At 41.9% G+C, this 13,521-nt stretch overlaps 1 protein-coding gene across 10 annotated transcripts in view; it reads right to left on the reverse strand.

Moving 5' to 3' along the window:
- LOC306832179 (RNA-binding protein Musashi homolog 2) overlaps positions 1-13,521 on the reverse strand; it is a 259,288-nt gene that overhangs the window by 179,034 nt on the left and 66,733 nt on the right. The gene's annotated exons all lie outside the window — the stretch shown is intronic.

Consider the following 13,521-nt stretch of genomic DNA (forward strand, 5'->3'; position numbering starts at 1 on the left):
GCAGCACAGAGTGCACGCTAAATTTAGGGGGGACCATATCTCAGGGAAATACAGTAAGTATTCAAGACCAAGGGCAGTGTTCAGAATTAAAGGGATACTTCAATTTAATGTAATAGGCGGCTGAATCCTTTTGGTAATAATGTTGTAATCACATCCATTCTTCGGGATGACGAGGTTAACCGGTTGTACGGTTAACCAGGATTCTAAACGTCATGGGTAATTAATCATGAAAGCTCTGCTGCACCGCATTTTTTCCAATTCTCACTCCCCCAAAAAGGGAGTGGAAGATGCATTTGGGTGCAACCTGCACTAAACGTAAAAAAACAAAGTGACTCCAGCTGTCGCGCGCCAGCTAACTGTGTCGACCTCATGAGGCTAAGCTACATTAGCTTCACTGCGGTAAAGGGGCCGGGCAGCGAAACTTTGTATACACCGAAGAAAACAAGTGAAGTCGGCAGTGTGCGAGCATTACGGGTACAGCAAGAAGGACCATGGAGTTCTTCAAACAAGAAATCGAAAAACTTAACAGAAAAAATGTCAAGCTAAACGTTCAAATACGTTCAAACTGTATGTAGCATCTGAGAGATCACCGCCCAGCACCACACGCCCAACTGATATGTTCATACATAATCAAGGACTGATCATACGTTAGTGACAAGATATTCAAATAAACATGGAGTTGGTCAGTAATAAAATAAACAAACAAACAGCAGTAAGGCTGCACGTCGTCTGTCGGACACTGCTCCACGTTTCTTCCCCTCGTCTGTGCAAACTGAACTCTGGCCATGTAGATAAGCAACGTGGATAAAAGAAGAAGGCTTTGGCTGCATTTCTTAGTTAAACAGGGAAATATAAAGCTATGTAACTTACTTTGAATACCAAAGAGCCACAGACTCTGTGTATTATTATCTTCCTTGTGATTTATTATGTTCAATTATTATTTATGCCTCAACAGGCAGCAACAGCCAACTAGTGACCCACAATGCTTCCACTTGAAAAGAGAGAGAGATGGACTTTATTACCTTCGTCATTTTGTCCTGGATTATTTGATCACGTTGTTATTTTTGTCGTGTGATTTTAAAGCCTTTAGTAACGTGAAATGACGGCAAAATAATCGGGATAATTGTGAAATTCAGATTATTTCTCAGACTATAAAATCGGGACGTCAAAATCCATAACCACTTCATCTCCAAACCATCCTCTCATTGCTTTGAAACAGTTCAAAGAACCAGTATTCAACAACAAACCTTTACTAATCTTAAACCAAGACTGATTGACTGTAAGTAATTCTGAAATAAAAAAATAAAAAAAAGAATTTCATGAAATTCTTTAAGTTTTTTTATTTTCACATCTGTAAACAAAGAAGAAGAAATGCCCCTCTGTATAAAGAGTATAGAGAATATTGTGATGTTTAAGAAGGCCGTGTCTCTCTGTCAGCGTGACGTTATGAGGGTTATTGTTTCAGCCTGATGGCCTTCACTGTGAGAGCAGAACTTTCACCTCAGCCTGTTTGGTCAAACTCTGGTAACAGACACAGAATGTGAATGTTTGATGTGGACAGTGTTTGTTAAGTTGAGGCTCTTTTAACCGAGTTTGTGTTTGTCTACATATCGAGTAACAATAAGCCACTGAAGTTAACCAAAGCTTTTAAGAGGAGGAGTAGAGTTCTGTAGGTGCTGTGATTGAAGAAACACATTTCTCCATACATAATCCTTATTGTCTCCTAGAAAGAGCTACATTTTAGACTCAGAATGAGAATTTGCTGATATGATGTGGCGTATAATGATTTTTGATTCCTCGCTCTGTAATCTTTCTGGCAAACATAAAAGGGGAGCGGAAAAAAGGCAGCGGTGAAAGTCACAGCTCTGATCTCCCTCAGCTCGCCAGAATCAAACAAAAATAAGTGATCGGGGGGCAGGATAAACATACTCGAGAGACGCACAGCAAACTATCAAGGAGGCTGAAAGAGTCGACCATGATCAAAATGCTGACCGAAACACTTTCGATTTATGAAAGAGGCTTAACGCAAGGGGCAGAAGAAAAAAAAAAAAAAAAAAGAAGCAACATTCAGCTCAAGCCGAAGTAACCATCTGTCTAGTGCTTTCCAGGTGCACATAGTCTCACAGGCACATAGCCTGCACATATGCACACAGCCTCCCACACACGAGCCCTCTCTCCTTATTGCAGTTTGTTTCTTTATTATGCTTCTGTGATTTTTCATTGGCTTGTTTTTTTTCAGCTGCACAATATTGTTTTTCTAAAGAATGCAATGAAGATAACTTTTGCAAAAGAGGAAAAAAAAAACACACGTACGGACAGAGGAAGCTTATATGAACTTCAAAAAAGATCTGCATTATTCTCCCCTGGGATAAAGAAAGTGGATCCACACTCAGCAGGCCCTTCAGGCAACTGCAACATGAACAACATCCATGCAAGAATTCAGATGCTTTGGATTTTCCAGTAGAACACTGAATTTTAAAATCGATCTCACACAGTTCAAACATGTTGCAACCGTGACTTGTATCCTGCAGCTAGGGGGCGCTTTAACAAGTAAAATACATGAACCTGAGTGTGAATATATAGCGGGGACAAATCCCTTTGCCAAGGGATGCAAAGAGCCAAAAATAAGTTTGAGCACTTTTATGAAAAGATGTCTGCAAAAAAAAAAAAAAAAAAAGGTAAACCTGACTCTTTCTGTTATGGATTTTCAATTCAAGGAGGTTGATTATCTGTAAAAATCTATCTCACGCCAGGAAAAGCAAACTCATGGCTCGGGCCAGCAGGACAATCAATATAATGGCATAATGCTGTTCACCTCAGAGTGCATTTTGGCCAGGTGAGCATCTCTCAGAGGTATGAATAGATGACATCTTTGGCTCTGGTATTCAAGTCTTAGTTATACATTCATGCACACAAAATAAAAAGTAAACCATTGCATTTAAAAGTGTTTCGAATTTAGACTATTGAAGAAAAAAAAAAAGTGATCTGACTCATTGCAAAGGGCCCTGAAGAGGGCTGAGCTTAATGAGCTTAGCTGAGGCCTTAGAGGACACGTCGAGCATGCTGCACTGGGGTTGTGTATCACAACTAAATAACAAGAAGAGCAAAAAAATTAAACCGTCAATCCAAAATCAACTATGGATTATCGACTGTAAATAATTTATCAACACGTTAACGTGCTAGCTCACTTTAAGTTAGCATATGTGAGCATGTTGAGAAGCTTACAAGTGAATACAATCTTGTATGCTAGGTGTTAGCCAACCTTAACGTGCCTGTTATCATCCAAGGGTTTTAACTTCCAGTGTTGCCATGGTAATGATCACCTGACCTGGTAAAGATCCTAGAGTAACCCAGGTGACCATGGGATTCATCCATATATGTGCTGAGTGATTGGCATTACAAGTACACTGCTCAGCTAATCACAACAGTGTGTATGTTTGCTCCTACAGAGTAGCATATGGCTCCTACTGGTGAACACATATTCACTAACCTGTTTGGGGTTACACGCTGGCCAGGACCCAGCAGCTGCATCCCCCTCTAACTTCCCCCTCCTCCTCCTCCTCCTCCCTAACATGATGCCTCGGGGCTCAGAGGTTATCAGCCTTGGATTCTGCCGCCGGCAACCCCAAGTCAGACAGCTGCTGATAAACTGGCTGTACGCTTATTTATCAACATCACTCACTTTTATCATTTCCAATCGAAAAAAAAAGAAAAAAAAGAAAAAAAGTCTCTGCTTCTTTCTCCTCATCAGCTGTTTGTCCCGCCTCCCTTCTAGGTCCATCTGATCACTGGTCATTTTATGGCCTTGTTCCTTCCAGCTGATGCCAGTCAAGTTCTCAGCCCTGTCTTTAGACTTTGACACGTCTGCCCGGTGGCTGATGGGATTGCTTGACTCCTGGTACAACACAATTACTTTCTCTATTTTTTCTCTCCATGGTGACAACAGGCATTAAGCCTCATAGCTTTTCTATTATGCTCCTCTCTTTTCAATTGATGCTATTGTTTGACATGCAACGGTTGAAGCTAAAGGTTATTAATGATTGTCTTGTGTTCACAGATGTCGGATGCATTTTTACAAATAAATCTTTAAAAAAAGGTTTAATTCCCCCCCCCCCAAACCCACCAAGCTGACTTAAGAATCACATTTAATTTAGACACAGATTACACTATATCCTAACTAATGCATTTTCCCTTTCAACTAAATCACACGCTACGCAGTACTTGCCACTTGGGAACAGAAAATTCCCTTCCCTACATTTACAGCAACATTAGTTCTGATCATTTGCGTCCAGCTGGTGTAGTTTTTCAAAAGTCTTTTTCCACAACATTTCCTTTCAAGCTGACGGATTTAAAAATGGACCACTTCAACCCAGTTTTTGCTTTAACCCAATTTTTCAAACATTCAGTTATTTTTGCACGTCCCTCAGAGACAGTAAGGAGAATTATGAGAGTGCATGATGGACCGCGCGTTCGCTTCTCAACGTGAATGTGTGTTTCTAATTTCTTTAGCGTGCGAGGCTGTTCGTGAAGCAGCCTGCAACAATTACCGCCCCGGTGCATTTGCATGGTAATAGAAGGCGAGCTGCAGATACTTTAAAGAAGAAGCAGACAAAAATGGAGAAAAAAAACAAGACCTCTTTTTCGACACCTGTTAGCAGTTCTTCCTTAACAAAGACAGACAGAACAAGAAAAACAAATAATAGCACAAACCTTTTCAATGAGGGTAAAAGTAATCTCTTAATGTCTGACACTTACGTAATATCAAGCTCTAAACTGTTTCCTATTTATACAATTATAACCCTTTTGGAATAACTGTTTCTTATTAGAAAGTCTGTGCTGCCAAACCCACCTAGATCACTACTAATCCCATCTACACAGTCCACATTGTACTTAGTGGCTCTAACATTGTGTAAATAATGTAAGCTCTCGCTTGTCTACATGAAGAAGAACAACCAATCCCCAGGTCATGTAAATACTGTCCACAGAGTGCTTCAAACCGACTGCTTTGTCTATACAGCTCAACAACAATATCCTTCTTCTTGCTAGTACCCTACAGCATTCACACACACACACACACTCACACACTCACATACACACACACACGCACACTTGGCAGCTGCGGACATCACAGTGAGAAGCCAGGAAGAATGCGATGGCTAACATAGTGGGAACACAAACATGAGACCCTGTAAATCTCTGAGGTATTCAAATTATTCATATCCATCAAACAAGCATATATCACTGGGGGGGGGGGGGGGGGTCATTCTTTACATCTGTTGAACAAACGTAGTAATTACTTTGTGTTCTATCATTTTGTTGTGATTTGTGGTGACTGTTTTTGCATGAGCAGGAGTGGGACAAGCACAGTGCAGGCTATTGTACCTAAAAATGGCAGAGTCATGCAGACGCTTGGATTGAGGTATGTACAGTCTAAAGTCTGACGTTCATGTTGAATATTCATGGCTTGTTCTTTTGGGGGGGGCAAGTGTTTAGAATTTAGGAGCTGCAGACACAACAGACTCCTCAAAAGAATGTTTTGAGTGTTGTTAAAAGGCAAATAGGAAAAAAAAAAAAAAAAAAAAAAAAGGATCCTGTTGTCAACAATGTATGAATCCAGGATGTGAGGGATTTTTGTTGTGTGACTGCATTCTTAGATCTTAAGGTTTCAAAGTAAATTTAGAGGTGACTTTTCTGGCCAACCTTCATAGAAATGAACAAAAAAATAAAAGTCTATGCGAAGAACAAACAGGCAATTTGGGCACTTGAACACATCACTCTGAGTCACAAAGCAGCAGAACAGACATGGGACATATCTTTTCAGGCCGTGCCAGCCTGGTACTTATCAAAGTCACACAAGTCCAGGCTGCTTGACTTTGATGACTGGGGATATACTGATGGATTTGCTCGGTGTCTGCATGTGCGTGCGTGGGCTCATTCCCTATTTTCTTTATTTCTCTCACTAAGCGTAAACAATGCACCTCATTCCTAATCCGTAACAATATTGTGGGCCTGCTTTAAGTATGTCGCTATAAAAAATAAGAAAAAAGAGAGAGAAAAAAAGATAAGCCTGTAGCTAATATTGCTGCGTAAAATATTATTATTATTTGTGGAAATTCTGGGACTTCTACCTGTGGCAGCAAACAGAAATTCAAAGAGCTTCTGTGTTGCACCTACAAAAAGCTAATAGTGTTTGCAACAAACATGCAGAAGTGAGACAAAGCACGAATGTTATTAACTCCCCGAGTAAGATATGAAAGAAAATGAAGAAAGTGGGGGGGGAAAAATGTGGAAAAGGAGAGAGAAGCAGGCGGAATGTAATAAAAATGTGTAAAATAGAGTATTTATGCAAATTTGAGAGATTCTCCACAGAAAGTGAGTACTGATGCTCCATACATGTTCTTTATGTCCCAACCAGAACATCTGAGCAGCAAACACATGAGAGAGAAAAAGACGTCTGATGGTTTTACTTGACATGTTGTTTGCTGAGGGGAGGAAGAGAATGTCTTTGGAGACAGATCATTATGACAGTTTCTCTAAAGGGGGGCATATTCTGAAAAATCCACTTTTACGTTGTGTTTGAACATTTATTTGGGTAACGAGAGTTACGACCCACAAAATCTGAAGTCAACCCATCCTGTCCTTTGTTTGTGGCCTGCCTTAGTCTTACCAGCCAGGAAAAGAAAACGCTCCGTGTCAAAGTTTGTGACATCACAAGTTGGATTCTGTTAAGAAAATCCCCCTTTAAGTCTAATCCATTTAAATGTTGAACCACCTAAACTCTTGGATTCAGCGGGGTATTTCCTGAGACTGCAGACTGCGCTGCTGTACAGTACGAGTTGATGCTGGACTGTTTTGACGTGTGTTGCGCATGTCTGGAAGGCAGTGGAGCCTAAAACTAAAGGTTTCTGCTGCAGAACTTTTTGCATTGGTTAACAAAAGAGAGAGAGAGAGAGAGAGAGAGAGAGAGAGAGAGAGAGAGAGAGAGAGAGAGACTTTGGAACTGCAGGAATATATTGTACTGAAAGAATGAGTCATGAAAAATCAATGTGGGCGGATGAATGATAAAAACTTTTCAACTCATAAAAACTTCAAACTTATAAAGCTGCCTCCTTAATAAGAAGCCGTTAAAGGCTGCTTTTATTATGTGGAAGTGGACAGGAGCTGCTGTCAGTTAAACACAGGTTCGAGCAGGATTCCACAGAGGGACCCACACAGGTAATATCAGGTTGTTTTACGGCTGCTCCTCTTGCGCTGAAATACAGAGAGCTGTGGTAAAGTTACTTTAGAATGGATCATCCAATTTTCATTTCTATTTCTGTCTCTATCCCTGATCTGACTGTCTCTCATCTGCTTCTCCAAAAAGGTTAAAGTTTCAGACACAGTGTCTCTCCCTGCAGTAGGGTCAGTCATGCAAACTTGAATTTTTGTTTTATTTTCCAGTCCTTGCTCCCATATTTTGCATCTCTGCTTTAAAATGAATGTCACAGAAGCCTGAACAAGAAGAGGAAGCTTTTCTTACATTTCACCTGTTTAAAAACTAAAAATCAGTCCTTTAAGTCAATAAGGACGAGTGGTATTTGATAGTTCAGTTTCTATAGATGACCAACAATCCTGAATTAGTGTTCAAAGACCCATTCATAAAAAAGCAAACCAAAGATACTGGAGGGTTTTAAATCATCACCAAAGTGTTTGCAGTTATTGTTTTTAGAACTTTTATTATGAATTATGAACCTAATATGTGAGGTGTAAAGACCAACAAAGATTGCGTGTACGTGGTTGACCTCGTGTCAACATATCCAAAGCAGGGCCGTGAGATAATGCTGCACGGCGCAGTGTTGAGCCACCTTGGGCCACCGCCGGTGAAAACTCCCTCATGACAACAGGGCCCTGTTGTGGGGGCTGCTGGGTGATGCAGTCCTGAGGTCACGGCAGGTTAGTTAAAGGTGCTGGGGGCAGGCTTCTCTTTCTTCAACATCCACAACAAAATCATAGTGGAATAACATTTGATTTATTTCAGAGCCGTTGCATTATTAGTTGTTGTTTTTAGAATTGAACAAAAATAAAAAAAATCGTTGAAGTATTAGAGATGAAATGTTTCAAATTTGATGGAAACAGCTGGGCTCTTAAATTTGAAACAAGCACGACCTAGATGACAAAAACACTGGAAACTGACACGATTCGTCTTTAAAACTGTGAATTCCAATCATGAAACTGGAACATCTGACTAAAAAAATAATGAAACGTCTATAGGTAAATATATTTACCTTCTTAGATTGTACAACATTGCACAACACAAATGACATATCAATGAGACACAGGCACGCACACACACACACACACACACACAGTTCTCAGACAGGTCACTGAGATCGCACATCCAGCTATGATTACAAGGTGTAAGCCTTTATCTTGGCCCCCACCTCTCCCAAATACAGCTGTGAACACAGAACCACAGACGGCGAGGAAGCAGACGGGGGATTTCTGTGTCATTTCTCATACCTAAAAATAATGGGACAGATAGAGAGAGGGAACGGGGGGGGGGCATCACACTTTGTTGTGTAAGCCACAATTGTAACCGTTCACGCAAGGGGATATAATTACTGGCATTCAGATCCCGTCTGTGGCCTCGTTCAGAAGCAAACCAGAAAACACCAGAGAGCATCTGTCAATGCAATGTAGTATGATCAAAGGCCTAGACGTTGTGCCGACACGCCGCACACACACTCGAAAAAACACACAGGGAAAAAAAAAAAACACGGCCAGTCCAGGTAAACACTGCCTCTGCTCATTTGCATCTCCAGAGCTGACTCACAAACAGAAAACAGCCAGCAAACAAGCAGACAATCACTTGTGCTTTAGAGGGCATTCTGCGCAGAAGGAGGGCACGGCATGGTAAAGCAGTAATAGATCCTCAGTGAGAGACGGTAGAGAAAGCAAACAGATTAGGGGGCAGACGATTCATTGTATGGCAACAAGTTAAGGACAAGGGGCACGGCCTGGTCCACTTCTTTCAATGCTCTGACGCCCTTTAAAGAAAGTGGTCCAATCTCAGCTCTAGTGTGCAGAAATAGATCTGTAATTGCTTATTACAATACAATTAGGGCAAAGGAGATGAGAGAAGGAAAGATGCTTAGTGCAAATGTGGAGTGACAGGCCCGAGCACCAAGACCTAGGATCCAAGGATTACAGTAGCCGTTTGCAGGCCGAGTGAAAATGAGCGCGTTAAAGAGAGAGACAAAGCGAGAGGGAATCAGGAAGGCAGAGTTGGAGGGGTGGGGAAGCTGTCAAGCACAGGGCAGAAGCTAATGACAACTCTGGCTTCAACGTGCACAGACGTCTTTGAAGCGCGCCTCTGATCAGAGCCGTGATTGCCTCCGCTGCAGGGGCCACCACTCCTATATTAACCTACGCTAACAACTATTCAGCGAGGAGTCACAGGGCCCCCCTTTTTAAAAAAAAAAACACACAAAAAAAAACTGACTCCTTCTAGAAGCGGCCATCTGTGGAGCGAGATGGTCCAAGATGTGAGAGGGCTTTAAGGAGGGATGGGGGGGGGGGGGGGGGTTGGATGCTGTTTGCATACGGCCTCCTCGCTTTAACAGTGACAGTCAGGCATGAACACAGGGGCCGGTTAGCGGTGATTAGCTGCACTTCCTTTCTCAACCCACTACAGTTATGAAGATTGATAGAAGCAGCTTAGAGCTGATTATAGGACCCGGGAGATGCATGGGCCCGTACCCAAACAGCACATTCACACCGCATTCACAATGAGCACAGCATGCGATCGCTCGGCACATGCCGGGCATAAAGCAAACGTCGACGCAGTGAGAGGCAAATAAGAGAAATGGACAATGCCAGAAGTGCTCTTAAGAGCTTTTTCCAGAATATGAATATTATGCTAATTAGATGCCTGCTTGTGGCCAAATCTGGTGCATTTGAGCGAGCACGTTATGAACATTTAACAAATTTCCCGAGACAATATATTGTGAACATGACGGGATGTCTAAAGCTCACTCCGGGGTTAGGAGACACAGCGTGCCTGCATGCAGCTGTAGTGGTCTATTTAGCATGCAGAACACAGAGCTTAATATCGTCTTGACATGAGCCAGTCGTGACTTGAAACAAAACAGAAACATTGTGGAGATAAGGCTTAAATGAGTTGTGAGTTGAGAGGTGGACAATCCCTTGGTTTTAGTTGATGATGATGTTCTAAGGTGGTTGTGAAATAGACAAATAAATCAATAGTGACGTTTCTATATGAGCTCCAAAAACCAAAAAGTCAATGAGGAAGATGACAGTTATCCTTAGGAAGTCGTATTAATTGTTGTAACTAATGCAAGCGGGTAGGTGTCGGAGAAAGCGCTGAAGAAACAGACCTCACACTTTTCTAAAGCAGAGACGAGTTTGACCGTAAACGAATGTGAAGTGTGACTTTAAGGGACTGAGACGTTTCGGACCTCTAGTGTTGTTATGTAGAAATGTTTGGGCCCAGGCTTTGTTCGGATTGTGCACAAGTTTAAAAGGGCGCACAATGCAAACACACATAACGTGCCGACACACTTGCTTTTCCGCGGATGAAAGTGGCGTGGAGTGAAAGATGCAAAGTCGCACGGACAAGTTGTCACAAAGGAAGCAGCTGAAGAAGAGCTGCTTGGAGGGAGACAAAGACAAACAGTAAGCTTTTATTTTGAAGTTCATGAGGAAGGAAATGCTTTCAGCACATGTTTAAGATCATAAAAATAACCCGTTTGGGACAAACTGTATGTCTTTCGTGGTACTGGAGCCTCGTTGATGTTAAATGAAAAGTATCTATGACAGTCATTTTTGTATGTTGTGTTCATATGAACTAAACAAAGAGTGTAGATGTCAATGAAGTGACCTTGCTGTCCTTTAAACTCTGAGAAGGCTGAGTAGTTCTCAAGCAACGGCTGACATAGTTAGATCGTCTCTTCAGCGTGACACATTCAGGAGACAGTCAGGACCCTGCAGCCACTTTCTACAGCTATATTTGGGATGGCACTGTGTTCTTTTGACCATATTGCCTCCTGGTGTCTCTAGGTCTCTGCTGCCCTCTCCCTGTCTCTGAACTTGTACCAGGTTTAAGGTTCCTCCAGCTTTGTTGTGCCTTAAAATCCCAGGGTATGTTTGTGAAAAGGGTTCACTAACCTCGCCTTGCCCGAGCTTTCAAGCGCCAGAAAAAAAAAAAGAAAAAAAACTTTGAATGTCACATTCAGTTCACTAAGATTGTAACGATTTTTGCAGAAAATGACACCCCCTTTGTTGAAGAAATTCTCAGCACTGTTGCATGCTCGCATTCAGAAATACCAAAAGTAGAAACCCACAACCTGAACTATTATTAGTGGACAACATAGAGTCCTAGATAACAGCACGAACCAAACAGGAAGTGTTGGCAGCGATTACCTCTCCTGTCCCGGCTCTTTGAGTGGCAGCCTTTTCAATATGTTGATGTTCTCGAGCCTGACCCTTGACACCGAAACCAAATGTTAATTTTTTTTAACAAGACCCCTGTCTTAGTCCTGACAGTAAGCACCAGAGGGGAAAACAAATGGGATTTTAACTTCCAATTACTATAATGGCCTTTTATGACAGCAGGCCCTCCAACGATGCACCTTACCCCCCCATTCTCTCTCTCTCTCTCTCTCTCTCTCTCTCTCTCTCTCTCTCTCTCTCTCTCTCTCTCTCTCTCTCTCTCTCTCTCTCTCTCTCTCTCTCTCTCTCTCTCTCTCTCTCTCTCTCTCTCTCTCTCTCTCTCTCTCTCTCTCTCTCTCTCTCTCTCTCTCTCTCTCTCTCTCTCTCTCTCACACACACACACAATGTGGGAAAACAATGCAGCTAATCATCCTGGAACCTTAATCTCTTGAAATGTGGTCATGTGACTGATGTGATAAGAAGGAGATAAACAGGAGGAGGTGAGGCCACGGAGAAGGAGCAGGCGTTTAGTTTGACTCAAACCATTGTTTCTTATATGACACAGATGCAGCTGCAGGTGACACTCTGTATGGTCTTCCCCTCTTATTAATCTACCTCACAGTGTTTGGTGTTACTTGGGGAATCAGGTGAGGAAGAAAAACCAACACCAATCATCTTTCAAAGTTTTTTTTTCATTTTTTGCTGCAAGAAACAATTTTCTGATCTATGTTTTTTTTTTGTTTTTTAACTAACAGCAGCTTTTAGTAGATGTGAAAAATGTGCTTTCACTGTTGTGCTGGAAATAATAAAGGTAGCATTAGCATTTTTCACAGCTGTCTTTCATTTGAGTGGAGCAACATTCATCAATTTATCCGGACAGTAAGTGGCAGATTAATAAATGATGAAAATAATCGTTAGCTGCAGCGCTAATCAATTATGTAAGCATGTAAATGGTTTAAGCTCACTTGTATTCACACTGGCAGCGGCAGCATTGTTGTCTAAATATAATGCAGCCACATATGACGAACTGGATGCAACCTTGTTAATCATTTAGAAGTAAAACAAACTCCAGGCAACTGCCAAGATGATGGAAATGCAATTCATTGTACTACAAAGTCAATTATGTGGATCATTGTGCTCCAAAATAAACCCTAAGTGTGCATCATTTTGCACGGCTGCCAAGGTCATCAGGTATTCACCGTCTTCAGAAAACATGAATTCAAGTCGGCGTACGCAGCGTCGAGGGTGTTGTACATTTATGCTTTTCCTGTTTAACCTCAAGGACAAGAAATGTCAGTTTCCCCCGAGGAGGAAGCCAGTCAGGACACCCTATTAAAAAAAGTCAGCGCAGCATGGTGTGATCTGCACTGGGTGTCATATGCACTGCAGTGAGCCGCTGTGGCTGAGGTGACTTTACTCTGTCGCATTTTTGCTGCTAATTTTCTTCCCTCGCTATCGAGGACATTGGGGACTATTTGTCCAAATCATACATGAATCCGATAGTTTCCTTGTAATCTTTTCTAAAATGATCATCCCGGTGGAGGAGAGTCAGAGGAGGGGGAGGGGATTTCCCCACAATACCAATACAAAGAAATCAGAGCTGTGTGCTGTGCCCTGAACTTCATTTAATGTGCATTCACTTTAAATAGATGGATGGATGGACGTCACGTACGCATGGACAAACTGCAAATCTGTGAAAAAACAAAACTACAGCTAGGTAGTCATAGGTGTGATCATATAACCTTCAATATGTGGACATATTTACCTGCACTGGCCTGCAAATATCTGGTTGACGTGATCAACAAAAAAAACCCGCTGAATTGTCAGGGTGCTTGGATATCCTAACGGTTATGTCATGCACCTCGTGTATGGAGCCTGTAGTCCTCATTGAAGAAGTCCCCCCCGTCCAACATTTCCCCTCTCCCTTCAGCTGTCCCATCGAATTAGAGAGACCCAAAAAAATAACAGAAAAAGAGCTCAACTGTCATCAGATCAAAGTCAGGGGGTTTGATTTCTTTACGATCAACGAGTTTCGCACCATACACTCAAGATGGAACTGTCCCCTCCATACTGAAATGTCTCAACAATCGG

Source organism: Symphodus melops (assembly GCF_947650265.1).
Source record: "Symphodus melops genome assembly, chromosome: 11".
NCBI classification, from domain to species: Eukaryota; Metazoa; Chordata; class Actinopteri; order Labriformes; family Labridae; genus Symphodus; species Symphodus melops.